The 12,243-nt window shown below is 31.1% G+C and overlaps 1 protein-coding gene across 1 annotated transcript in view; it reads left to right on the top strand.

The window, feature by feature from the left end:
• The window catches only part of Faf1 (Fas associated factor 1), a 297,788-nt gene that overhangs the window by 86,146 nt on the left and 199,399 nt on the right, over positions 1-12,243 (top strand). The gene's annotated exons all lie outside the window — the stretch shown is intronic.

Below are 12,243 nucleotides of genomic sequence, written 5' to 3'. Positions count from 1 at the left end.
TGTAGATACAATAAATGACTTGACCTAGAAATGTAGATGTTGTAAATGGGAGCTCTTGATAATTCTTAAACGAGTCTACTTAAAACCCTGCTTAAGAATATTGTATAAGGTATTTTATTGCTTTATAGTGTAATTATTCAAAATATTAATTTGGAAATTATAACATTCATTTTGGATGATAGTTATGTTGTATTTGAAAGGGCACACTCAAATATGTATTTATATTATATACTTTTTTGTTTTTAAAAAGAATTTGAGGAGGCAAGAAAAGCCTTGAATAGTGTTTATGAGGTGCTGTTGGAGATTGTCATGTAGCCTGGAATATCTGAGAAAAGTCTATTTATAGTGTCAATATTTTCTTCAGTGTGGTCAAGAAGGGCCACTGTTTCAAAAAAGAACCTCCCCCACGACAGAGGAGGTACTTTCTTGGTGTGTAATTGGCCCCACCCACCTTAAACAATTTCTTTCCTTGGGGAAAAAGATGTAAGGCTATCAAGACGTGTGTTTAGAATCATTGAAATAGTGCCTATGTACTGTTACTCATAGTTTATGAAGGCAACAATTACTTAATCTACTAATTTATCTACTAATTTGAAAGATAATCACAGTAAATATTGGATTATTTCATCAATTTTTTTCTTAGGCTATATTGCTTTAAATGGTTTCTAATGCTACCTTGAAAGAAAGTCATTTTTTTTCCAGAAGTATATGGATTTTTAAGTGATAGCTTGACTATTAATAGTTTACATTTTTTCATTTTTGTGGTTTATCAGTGGATTTCACCTTTTGAATTTGCCCTAAACAATTCACTGCTTTAGGTTTATTTTCTTATAATAATCACTATATAGTTTGTAACTGGTAGCTAAAGTCTTTGGCATTTGTTTCTGACTCCTAAATTGAATCCTAAGTTTGATTTTAATTTTTTTAATGTTGTGTAAACTGCCATTTCATTTTAAATCTATAATTGAGTATTATGTGCTTTAAGTTTAATTTTTTTGATTCTAAGAAAAAATAATTTTTATTTTTATATTATAAATATGTCTATCAGAATTGGTAAAGAATCTTTATTATACTAAAATATAAATTATATATGTAGATATATAAACAAGGAAATTTAGTTTTGAAATAGTTAATTCTTTTTGTTGCTGATTTACTGTTTTGAAGAATAGCAAAATGCTTGATTGATATAGATTGCTTTCTTTTTCTGTGTGGTTGACATTTTTAATAGCTAAAATTTTGCTTTAAAATTCATATATATTGCTAATTCCTATAACTTGTGTGTGTTTCAAATTTCTCCCACAAGAGGGCAGAAAGGACTATTAAAGCTGATAGCCTAAAAATGGCATTCAGTGTTTTCAAATTAGCTTCTCTTATATTAACAAAAAGGAGCATAATGGCCAAGTTATTGTTTGATTTACAGATAATTGGCATATTGCAGGGAGGAGACTTAATTTCACCCTTTTAAATTAAACAGGGAGATTTAAAAAGACATAAAATATTCATTAATGTTCGGTGATTATAAAGTAGTGGCATATATTTATTTTGCCTTTATTACTGTTTCGATGGGAAAATACTGCAAATATTTCCGAAATCGAGTTGGCCATACTGACAAGTTGAAATGTTTAAGCAGTGTTAATGCAATCTGCTCACACCTGATATCCTATGCAGAATGATTCAAAATGACTACATCAATTATTAAAAGAAATATTTAAAATTCTGTAAGTGTGCCATTGTGTGCCACAGTTGGCTGAAACTGTTCTCTGTGGCATACTATTTAGGTATATTTTAAACTTCAAGGACTTGAAAATAATCAGTCTTTTTCCTACCATTTTTAAGATATCTTTTAAAAAATATTCCACAAATTTTTTTGCGGGCAGTCTTACATATTTCTTAATAGTTTGGTTTTTTTAAAAAAAATCTTTTTACCTTTCTGAGGTTAATTCAAAATAATATTTTGGAATGCTAGTTGCCACGAAAAAATTAAATGTAGTTGTTTTTGACATTAATTACTTTTCTATGAATAGACAGTATACATAGACTTTTTTTATTTTGTACAATTTAGAGAAAAGATGTGAGCCAGTTCTGAAGGCTTATGATTTTTCTCCTTCAACTTGTGAGATACCTGTGGTGGGAGTGGTTTCAAGGGAAGACAAGATGCTGTCTAGCTAGCCTTAGAATTCATATTGACATTGTGCATTATGTGTGTTACATGTGAAATATGAATATTATTTCTTGTTGTGGGACTAGAAGTCAGTTTGCTTGCATCAGGATAAAAATACAATGTTAAAACAATCTTATATTTTATAATTTATAAATATTAGCATTTTTTAATGTAGAAGAAAAATGATGCCAATTTCAGGCATCATTTTTTCAGTTTTAAATTGAAGAATGAATTCTAACAAGTATAATACCTTGAGAGAAAGAAACCAAGTTTAAAAACAAATAGAAAATCCTTGATCATTTTTCCTGAGTAATATTATTTTTGTATTGTAGGTGAAAAAATTTCTTAATTTTTGAAAGCTTTGAATTTTTTAAAAAGTTACCTTTTTCACACAAATTATTATTAAATGAAATAAAATCAAAGACGGTACTAATTTAATTGCTAATTAGGGAAAATTAAAAATATTGATTAGAAAATAAAACTAATTCAGTTTAAATTTCAAATTCTTAAGTGACCATATGGTCATGTAAGTTAGTGGTGATAAACTGATACTTGTGCAAGTATTTGTTCATTCTGACTCTGGTCTGCTGCCTCACAATACATGGCATTTGTCTTTTGGGTGTTCAAGATTTTAATTTAAGCTAGCTAGTTACTGAGGGGTTTTGGTTTTGATCTTGTTTTTGTTTTAAGCCCTTTTCAAATCCTTCCACTTACATTGTCCTCCCACTTGAAGAAAAGGCAGTAAGGATATAAAAATGTTAGAATGGAGAGAGTTGCTAGTAGTTAAAAGAAAAAAAACTTTTGTGTATTATGACAGAATGTCTTGTAAAAATAATCAAATAATAAGATAACTTATGACAATCTTCATTTTAGTCTATGTTTTAGGATCAGGTTAGGTCCTAAATTAGCAGTTTGTCACTTTAAAATACTGAAATTCCTTCAAAATTTGAGCAGGCTTACCTATTCTAATCAGTTTTTTACTCTGAGAATTCAGTTTTTAACAGTTGATTTTACGGATTCTAGTAAGTTTGTCAAATACTATTAAAGATCTGTGATTTTAAATGCACTTGGAATGGGCTAACATAAGGCAGGAAAATATTGATTTGCCTTCTGCAAATCCTAAACCCAGGTGTGGAAAGGATATAAAGTCCCTGAAATCAAGCCAATTTTCCTTGGAAACTGATTCTTTGTTGTCTGCTTTACTGCAAAAGCTTCTGTTAGGCAAAATATCTACTTTTCTTTGTAGCTGTCATATAAACTTAAGGAATATTCACTTGACCCAGGAAAACAATGATAAGAAACCTAAGTATTTTTATTGCGGAATCGTGGAGTATTACTTATCTATGGCAGAGAGAAGCATGATGAATAGCTGTTGGAATTATTTAAATCCTTCCCAAGTTTCACTTTACCCCAGAATTCTCACTGTTCTTATTCATGTTGATTTAGTTCTTAACCGGAATGAAAAAGGGAAAATTGACAGTCTATAATGCTGTATCTTGCAGGGAGTAATAGTATATTTCATTATTAGAACCATGTTATACAAACTTGTGATTAGTTGGGAAGCCAATCAGGTTTTTATTAGTATCAAGAAGTAAACTAAATGCACAAATGATACCAATTTGTAAAAATAATTGTGAACTCATAATGTTAAGCTAAATTGAAATTTGAACCTTGTGCAACTTTTTTCATATTGTGCCTATTTTTGTTACATATTGTTATGTATTCAATTTGTTTGACTTACTTATGCTTTGGACTATTTGTCTTTAATATTGATGGCCAGTAACAGTTTCAAAATATGTAGTCTTTTACAGATTATATTAATGAGCAGTTTTCTAATATTGAATTGACTATAACTTTTTAACTAACAGGCCCTTTAAATGTTTTAAGTATTAGGTGGCTTTGTTGTTGTTTGGTTTATTTTTCAGTCTGGGAAGTGAGAACTGCTGGCACAGAACTGAAGAATGGGGTACCTAGTGAGACTGCATATATAAGACAATAAATTAAGTTGTGTGCTTATTTAATTAAAAGTTTAAGTGGTTTGTTTTTGCTTCAAGATAAATGGCATGTATTAGCTCATTTAGAATGGATAATTTTAATTAGCATATATCATAGTTTGAGTTTTTTTGAACTTGAAATCACAAATGACACCTTAGCAAGAATAAAAGACATAATTTCTTAAGGGGCAGTAAATTTAACTCTTTATTTGGGGCTTTTAGAAAAGTAGATTATGAGTTTCTTTTAAATTTAGAGATTTATTGGTTTCAAGTTGCATTGTAGAGTGATCTTTGCAACCATACTGCTTGGAATGAACAACTCAATAATGATAATTTTATAAATATTGAGGTTTTCTGTGGTTCTTAAACTATTATCCCCTTAGGAAATAAATTTAAATAATATTACAATGTAGCTGTTCAGAAATGGAAAGTCTTTTTCACCATCTGGAAACAGAATAATTTGGATTTTTTTTTTTCAGCCTGTATAAGTGTTTTTTCACTTGTGTTTCAAGAAGATATAAACAATGAGATTTTATGTAAGGACAATGCTTTAGCCCTTTGTTACTTGACATATGTATTCTAATCTATATAGATATTCTAAACATAATCTATTTGATTTTTGTTTCATAATAGATGATTTATGTGTTAGTAGTTTTGAAATGCTTGAGTTAAGAGATTATATTCAGTTATCAGAAACTAATAAACATTAGACATTTTTTATATGCAAGAAAAGGCAGAGAGTAAATAATTGCACTGGTGACCAATACTGTAATAATCCTGTTTTACAATATGCACTTGACAGGTTGTAATAGTGCTAATTGAAGAGACTAATTCACACTTGCTTCATTCTATTCAAAGGCAAAATCAGCAGCTTGTTTTGCTTTTGACCAGATGGTCCTCATGAACACCTACTGTGCACTTTAAGTGCTTTACTAGAATTACAAAGGCTGGGGGCTGTGTTCGACTCCAAATGATTTGGAGGGGGGGTACCTCTGTGCTCAATGGATCTGGTGCAAGTAAATTAATTCTAGTGGACCCATTACACATTGAGCCCCCTTTTCAAAGCTCTGAGCCTCCTCGCTTGCTCTGTAGCAATGAGAAAGAGAAAGAGAAAGGCAGATTACTGCAAACAGAAATAAAAAAAAGGGGTATGAAAGGGAGAAAAGAGGCCTTGAAGCCTTTCATATCATTTGAGTTTTTCAAGTGCGTTATTTTTGGGGAGGGTGGATGTATGAAAAGCCAATTGGAGTTTTTTTTGTTTTAAAGTGCGCTATTTAAGCACCATGAATATAGGCTCAAGAGCAACAGTTGACTGAGTTTACTGTGGTGAAGCTTTGTGTCCGAGGATGAATCAAATTCATTATATTCAACTCTTTGTGTTCTAACATGAATGTAGGGTTAGTTTCACAAGACTGTGTCTGTTTAGGATAATTATAATTTAATATTTTCCTTTCATAAAGTTATCACTGTAGATGTCTAAAATTTTAATCAAAGCAGATTTTGTACATTGACTTTGAAGCACTCTGACAGTTTAAAATTCAAAGGAAAGCCCTTTTAGTTTTCAAAAGAAAGAAAGGCTCATTCTAATGGTATTGAAGCAGAGATTATTATAACTAATTAGAAGTCACACATCTGTTAGCTTTTGGTTTGTGACTTATTTATGTATTTTTGAGTAAAATATATACTTTAAAATATATTACTTTAATTGAGTAAATTGAAAGAATAAAATACACTTAAAAGAGAAACAGTATTTGAGCCATCTGTTTTTGTAAATTTCTACATGATCCTATATATTTATGTAATGTAATGATGTGCTTTAAATTTGAATAGATATTGAATAGCCTTAAGTTTAGATATACTTTCCAGAAAAATATTTTCACACAGTTCTGTTAGCGTAATTTTGGTCATTGGATAGTCATTATAAAATATTAACAAATCCATTTTGTACAAATTTATAGCTATTCCTAACAAAGCTGTTCATGTATAATGTAACTTAGAATATTGAAACTAATACAGTTCCTATTGTATGCTCTGTAGGTTAAGATCAAGGGATCAAATTTAGAAATACATGTCAATTGTTTTTGTGTATTTCTGTAATTTTTAATGATTTATTTTAATGATATGGTTTACTTTTGTTTGGTGGCATGCCTGTTATAAATTCATTTTAATAATATTTACTAGTAAAGAAGACAACAACAAAATTATACAAGTAATACAGATTGTAAACATACCTTGCTGAATATCTGTAGAATTTATATTTATAAAGATATAATTCACCAACGGCAGCTTATGACAGTGTTTTCATTACATTCTTAGAATATAAAATACAGAAATTAAAAAGTAACCACAAAATTATTTTTCAAAGACTTAAGTCTTTAATTTAAGAAGGTAATATGCCATCTTTGATATTTGAAACAAAATTTGCCTGTAAATGTGGTTATTACTTTGGGACTTTGCATTGACATGTAAGTTGTGGGGGTTAGTGGGAAGAAATAAGCAGAATTCTCAAACCTTTAACCAACAAAATATCTAAGGAAATTTAGGAACAGTGAAGTGATAATGAATTGACATCCTTGGGGAGAAAATATTTCAAGAAAAAAATTTGAAGGATTAAGAAAAAAATCACAGAAAAAAATTCTTGGCAATAAATAAAGGTAAAATTCATAGATTCTTTAGCTACCAAAAAAGCTATCTTTAAAGCCAGAACCTCAATTAGCAGAAGTGCATTGATTATGACCATATAGGCACTTACTTCGGTAGGGCTAATTCTCTGGCTTCACAGAGACTGTGGTTTAGAGTGCTTTCTTCTCCTGAAATATAGTTTATTCCAGTATTAAAATATTAACCCCTAGATTTCTGGATGCAGAGATGACGCTCCCTCCTGTAATGTAAGGGATAGGAAAGGCTGCACTGTCATCATAGACTTCTCTAAGTACCATGTTACTTAAGTTGAAGAGTATTTTAATATATGTCAAAATAAGAGTAATATCCTTAATTCTTCCTAACCAACCTCTCCCAGCAAAATGAACTAATAAGCACAAAGCAAGGGATTAAATCCATTGATTAATAAATGATTAAAAGGTGCTCAGGAACATAGGTAGACTAAAAATAGGTATATTAAGTAATATGTAGAAAATTATTTTCATGTTTTTCCTTCTAGACGAATGTAATTTTATCATAACATCAGAACATCTGGTTATCATATTTTCTTTCATCTAGTGTGTTTAGTGTATAATTCAGTTCTATGTAGTTTGGGTTTTTTTTAAAGCATATTTAAAATGGTGACTATACTTCGAAAAAATCTGTTACTTAATTTAGAGCTATATTGCTTTGCTAGCTTCAATCTAAACTTAATATTATTTTAAAAATATTTCTTAAAAAGACTTCAAAAGTTCATAGCAAATGCTTTGTATTAGATGGCAATGTATTCCTTGCTTTGTGGTCATTGCGTGACCAGACGATAGAGTACTGGATTGTTCTAAGGTTTTACAGCTGCAAGGCAAAAGCATCTGTTCATTGCAAAGCCATCATTGTTTAATTTTGACACTGACTTTTCAATGCATCTTGTACCAAGCGCTGGATTAGATGCCACTAAGATGAAGTTTGTTTTAAGTTGCTCCCAAGTGCAGCTGTCTCCTTATATGGCCTTGTAGCTTATCCAAAACAGACAGACTAAGGATCAGTCAGAATCTTTGTGTAGGGTCACCTCACTAGGTTTGAGAAGCTCAGAGGGAAAATCTTAATGATATTATTTATTGTGAATAACTGCAAAACTAGTTTCTAGGCTTAGTATGTATTAAAGTCCCCCTCCCTTGTTTTAGGGCAATGAAATAATTATTAAATATTTAGCTTTTAAAGTGGATTGTAATGATTAAGTATTAGGTGCTCCTGTATGCATTAACTACTATTCTTCCACAATCATTTGCAGGAAGAAAAGAGATGAGTGTATTGGTCACTAAAGTAGTAATTGACTGAAAGGTTCTAAAATGGCTCTGCTAAAATCTTGAAAAGTGGACATTTTTATAGAATGATAATTTTTCTTTAATGTTTCAAGTGAATGAAAAATGAAAGAGCACTTCACTTACCAGGTTTCCTGGGATTGTGTGAATTTCTACCCAGCTGGTCCAAATTGATTGATACAGGGCCAAATATTTATCTGCCTACATTTCAAAGTCTATAATTTGCTAATGAATTGTGGTAATAATCTTTCATCATACATGAAAGATTTAGCCAAACAATTTGCTAAGTATGTATTTTGATCATAAAATTTTTGGACTTATACCAAGCTTTACATCTATTTTACAGCTAATACATGCAGGTCAAGGCAGGGCAATTGGAGAAATAATATTGAACCTGGACACTTGGTAGAAAGAAATGAGGGAAACAAGGAAAGAAGGTACCTTAGAAAAGGATAATTCTGGGAAAGCCCTATTACAGAGGAAAACAAATTATATTTGCATCAATAGTACAAAATAATTTTTTTTTAATACCAGCACAGTTTTAACCTGCAGTGTCCAAAGATGTGGGACCCATTTTAGATGAAGGCAAGGACAGAATCTTTTCTTATTTTGACTACAGCTATACCATACTTTGATTATGGAATATTTTCTTAGAAGTTTGATGCTACAGAAGTCAAATGTCCACAAATTTGAGTAACTGAACACATTAAAATTAAAGCAAAATGTTGATTAGGATCAAATTTAAAATCAATAAAGAAATAAATGTCACTTCACCAATTCTAGAAGTAGCTCTAGCTTTTGAAATAACTACAGGCATTCAAGAGGATGCATTTTTCCTTCAGGAGATTGTAGAGGGAAAAAGGATTGTGTAAAGAAAAATTAAGCTTCTATTTCTGGGAGGGTAATGTAGCATTAAGTAACTTCTGCTTGGGAAAGAGAAAATGGTATTTATATATTTTGGGGCAGAAGCATAAACTATATTACAGAGGAAGCCCAGGATTGTTCTGTACAGGAAAAGGCCAAGAAAATGTCTAAAATAAGTCTCTCATACATACAAAATTTTTCTTTTATTGTTAGATACAAAGGCACAGTGACTTCCTACTTGAGTGATTTAGTCTAAGATATTTTCATATTGACCATGGCAAGAGTATTAAGTAATAATTGATAAAAATTTTCCCTTACCTATTTAATAGGAAGTAGTTTAAGAAAATAATAGTTTAAGAAAGTAGTTTAAGAAAACAACAGAACTTTGTCCTGTAGAAAGAAACTGTATATATCATAAAAATGTTGGACATTTGTTTTATGGATTTTAAAGTTGAGTAAATGGATCCCCCCATGTTTATATTGTCTTATATATAGCTATTTAGTATTCTTTTAGTTGCAAATAATATTTTTTCAACACTGCTCATCGCCGCTGTTAGTCCGACTACCTCTCCTTCTAGTATCCTCACCACATCTATATTTCTTTTTCTATCCCCACATCTACAACTTTTATATAATTTCTAGACCTCTTGAATATGTAATGTCACATTTGCAGAGGACTAATTTGTAGTCATTTATATAATTCTCTTGTTTTCTACTAGAAGTACCCTGCTTTAAATGTTAGTATGTTAAATCTAAGATTGTATCACTGGACAATCTTATAAAGTACTTAGAAAAATTAAAGATCTCTATGTCTAAGCACAGCTTCACCTTATAAATGGAAAAAATTTTACTTTACATGATGAATTTCTCCACTTCTATTTTGCCAAGTTAAAAATTTATCAATTTATTGTCATAATTTCTGTAGGTATATTATTATTACATTATGAAAATAATTGCAGTAAATATTTAATATAAATTTTGATTTGGGGACTTTTTTTCCCCTGTATATATTACTGTAGAAAGGTTCCAAAATCATTAGAAAAAATATAATGAAAATTACATTTAAATAAAATTAATATAAATAAATGATAAGTGAGGTAACTAGTGAGATTCCTGATTTTTTTTTTTTTATGAAAACTCAATTTCAAAAGCAAATATTAGCGCTATAGATCATAATAAATTCAAACTATTCTGCTGGCATTTGTTTCTAGTTTTTTCATTTACATGCTTTTGCAGGGTAAAGTTGATTTGTTGAAACTGCTAAAAGTAATTTGAAATCAAGTGGTGTAAGCAGTTGATTATTCAATCTGAGTACTTAAATTAGTGATTATTCATATTACGTGTCTCTTTCCTGAGTTGCTTTTTTTTTCTTGTGAACATATATAAGGCATAGCGCCTAGTACACTTATTTACAATTATTTATTCATTTGTTTACTTTCCCCTTAGACTATTTGCACCTTAAAACAAGAAGTGTGTGTGCGTGCGTGCGTGTGTGTGTGTGTGTGTGTGTGTGTGTTTATATGTGTGTGTGTGTTAGTTGTGGGGCTTGAACTCAAGGCTTGCACACTGTCCCTGAACTTTGTACCCAAGGCTAGAGCTCTACCACTTGAGTCACAGTGCCACTCCCGATTTTTAAGTGGTTAATTGGAGATAAGAGTCTGCCAAGGCTGACTTTAAATTGTTATCCTCAGATCTCAGCCTCCTGAGTAGCAAGGATTATAGGCATGAGCCACCAGTGCCAGGTGTGTTTTGTATTTTTTAAAAAAAGTATCTCAGACTGGCCTTGAATTTATAATCTTCTTTGCCTCATGCTCCCAAAGTACTAAAATTACAGGTGATACCACACCCTAAACCTTAAATTCATCTCTTTATTGCAGGAACTACTAATGAATTGTTCACAGAGTAGATGATCATAACAAATGACTAAATTAGAAAATCAAAGCAGTGAAGTTATTTTTAACTGAAAGCAAAAGAAGCATACAAAGTCAAAAGAAGTTATCAAATTGTTTCTGAGATTTTATATATTTCAAATATTAGTGTTGAAATAAACATGTACTTTCTAAAAGAAGTTATTAGAAGAGTGTCTGTTTCTTTCTGGTACTGGAGATTGAGCCAGGCCTTTGCACATGCTAGACAATGCAAATACTATATCTAGTCCCTTCCTCATTCCCCCTCTTTTAAAGATTAGTAGCCAAGAATGTTTTAAAAAATAAAATCTTTGCAGGGCTGGTTAGGATGCACAATCTTCCTGTCTTAACCTCCTGAGTAGCTGGAATTACAGATGTGTGCCACCATACTAGCATTAGTTAGCTTGTGATAACAGAAAGATCATTGCACTATGATATATATGTATAAGGAATTTGAGTTCTAATCCACATTCCATCAACAAGCTACAAACTCATCTATCCCCATGAGTCCTGATATTTATTTTTCATGTTTGGAGTTTTCATAATGTAGGACTGCAGCAACTTGAGTTTTTTCCTAGTGAAAATATAAAATGTCTTCGACCCTTAAAATACTTCTCCTCTGGTGCATTAAACTTTGTATGCACTGTGTTGCAGCTCCTCTGTCCTTTGTTTTCTAGTTTTCTTCTCAACAACTGTGGTTTGCCCTCAGTGGTTCACATCCTGGAAGCTGTCCTCAATGTGGCCATAATGAGTAGTTGGGCCTTTAAAAGGGAATCTTAGTTCATGGTGATTAAGTCTTTAGGGAACCTGCACTGAGAAGGGATGACTGTAGTAGAAGGGATGACTGTAGTTCTTGCAGGACCCCAGTTACTTGCAGTGGAGAAGAGGATAGGGAAGAAGGAAGAAAGTGAGAATCAAAATTAGTCAAATAGGCAGTCACTGTATATGTAAATATGTCACTATAAAAGAGTGACTTGAAGGTACTATCTGTAAACAGGTGTCAGAATGGGCAAAATATTTTTTCCCATCATCATAAATTGATGAGAATTATTCCAGAATATATGAGAAGTTCTTACTATTTAATAATAAAAAGACAATCTAACTGAAATTTTGCAAAAGGTCTAAATAGACATTTCCTAAGAGAAGATATGTAAAAAGGTAATAAGCACATGAAAAGTTGCTTACTATCTTTAGTCATTAGAGAAATGCAAGTAAAAAATCCAAAGAAATTAAAATCAGATTGTCAAGGAGATATCTCACTCCTAGGTTTATTGTAGCGCGTCTGTCAGTGGATAGCTTTTTCTTAAATGTGGTCGATATCCAGAGTGGAATACTATTCAGCTTTATAAAACAGAATG

Source organism: Dipodomys spectabilis, unplaced genomic scaffold (assembly GCF_019054845.1).
Source record: "Dipodomys spectabilis isolate Male_0828 unplaced genomic scaffold, ASM1905484v1 ptg000002l, whole genome shotgun sequence".
Classification (NCBI taxonomy): Eukaryota; Metazoa; Chordata; class Mammalia; order Rodentia; family Heteromyidae; genus Dipodomys; species Dipodomys spectabilis.
Note: the sequence above shows the minus strand (reverse complement) of the source record. Positions and strands in the feature narration are given on the sequence as shown.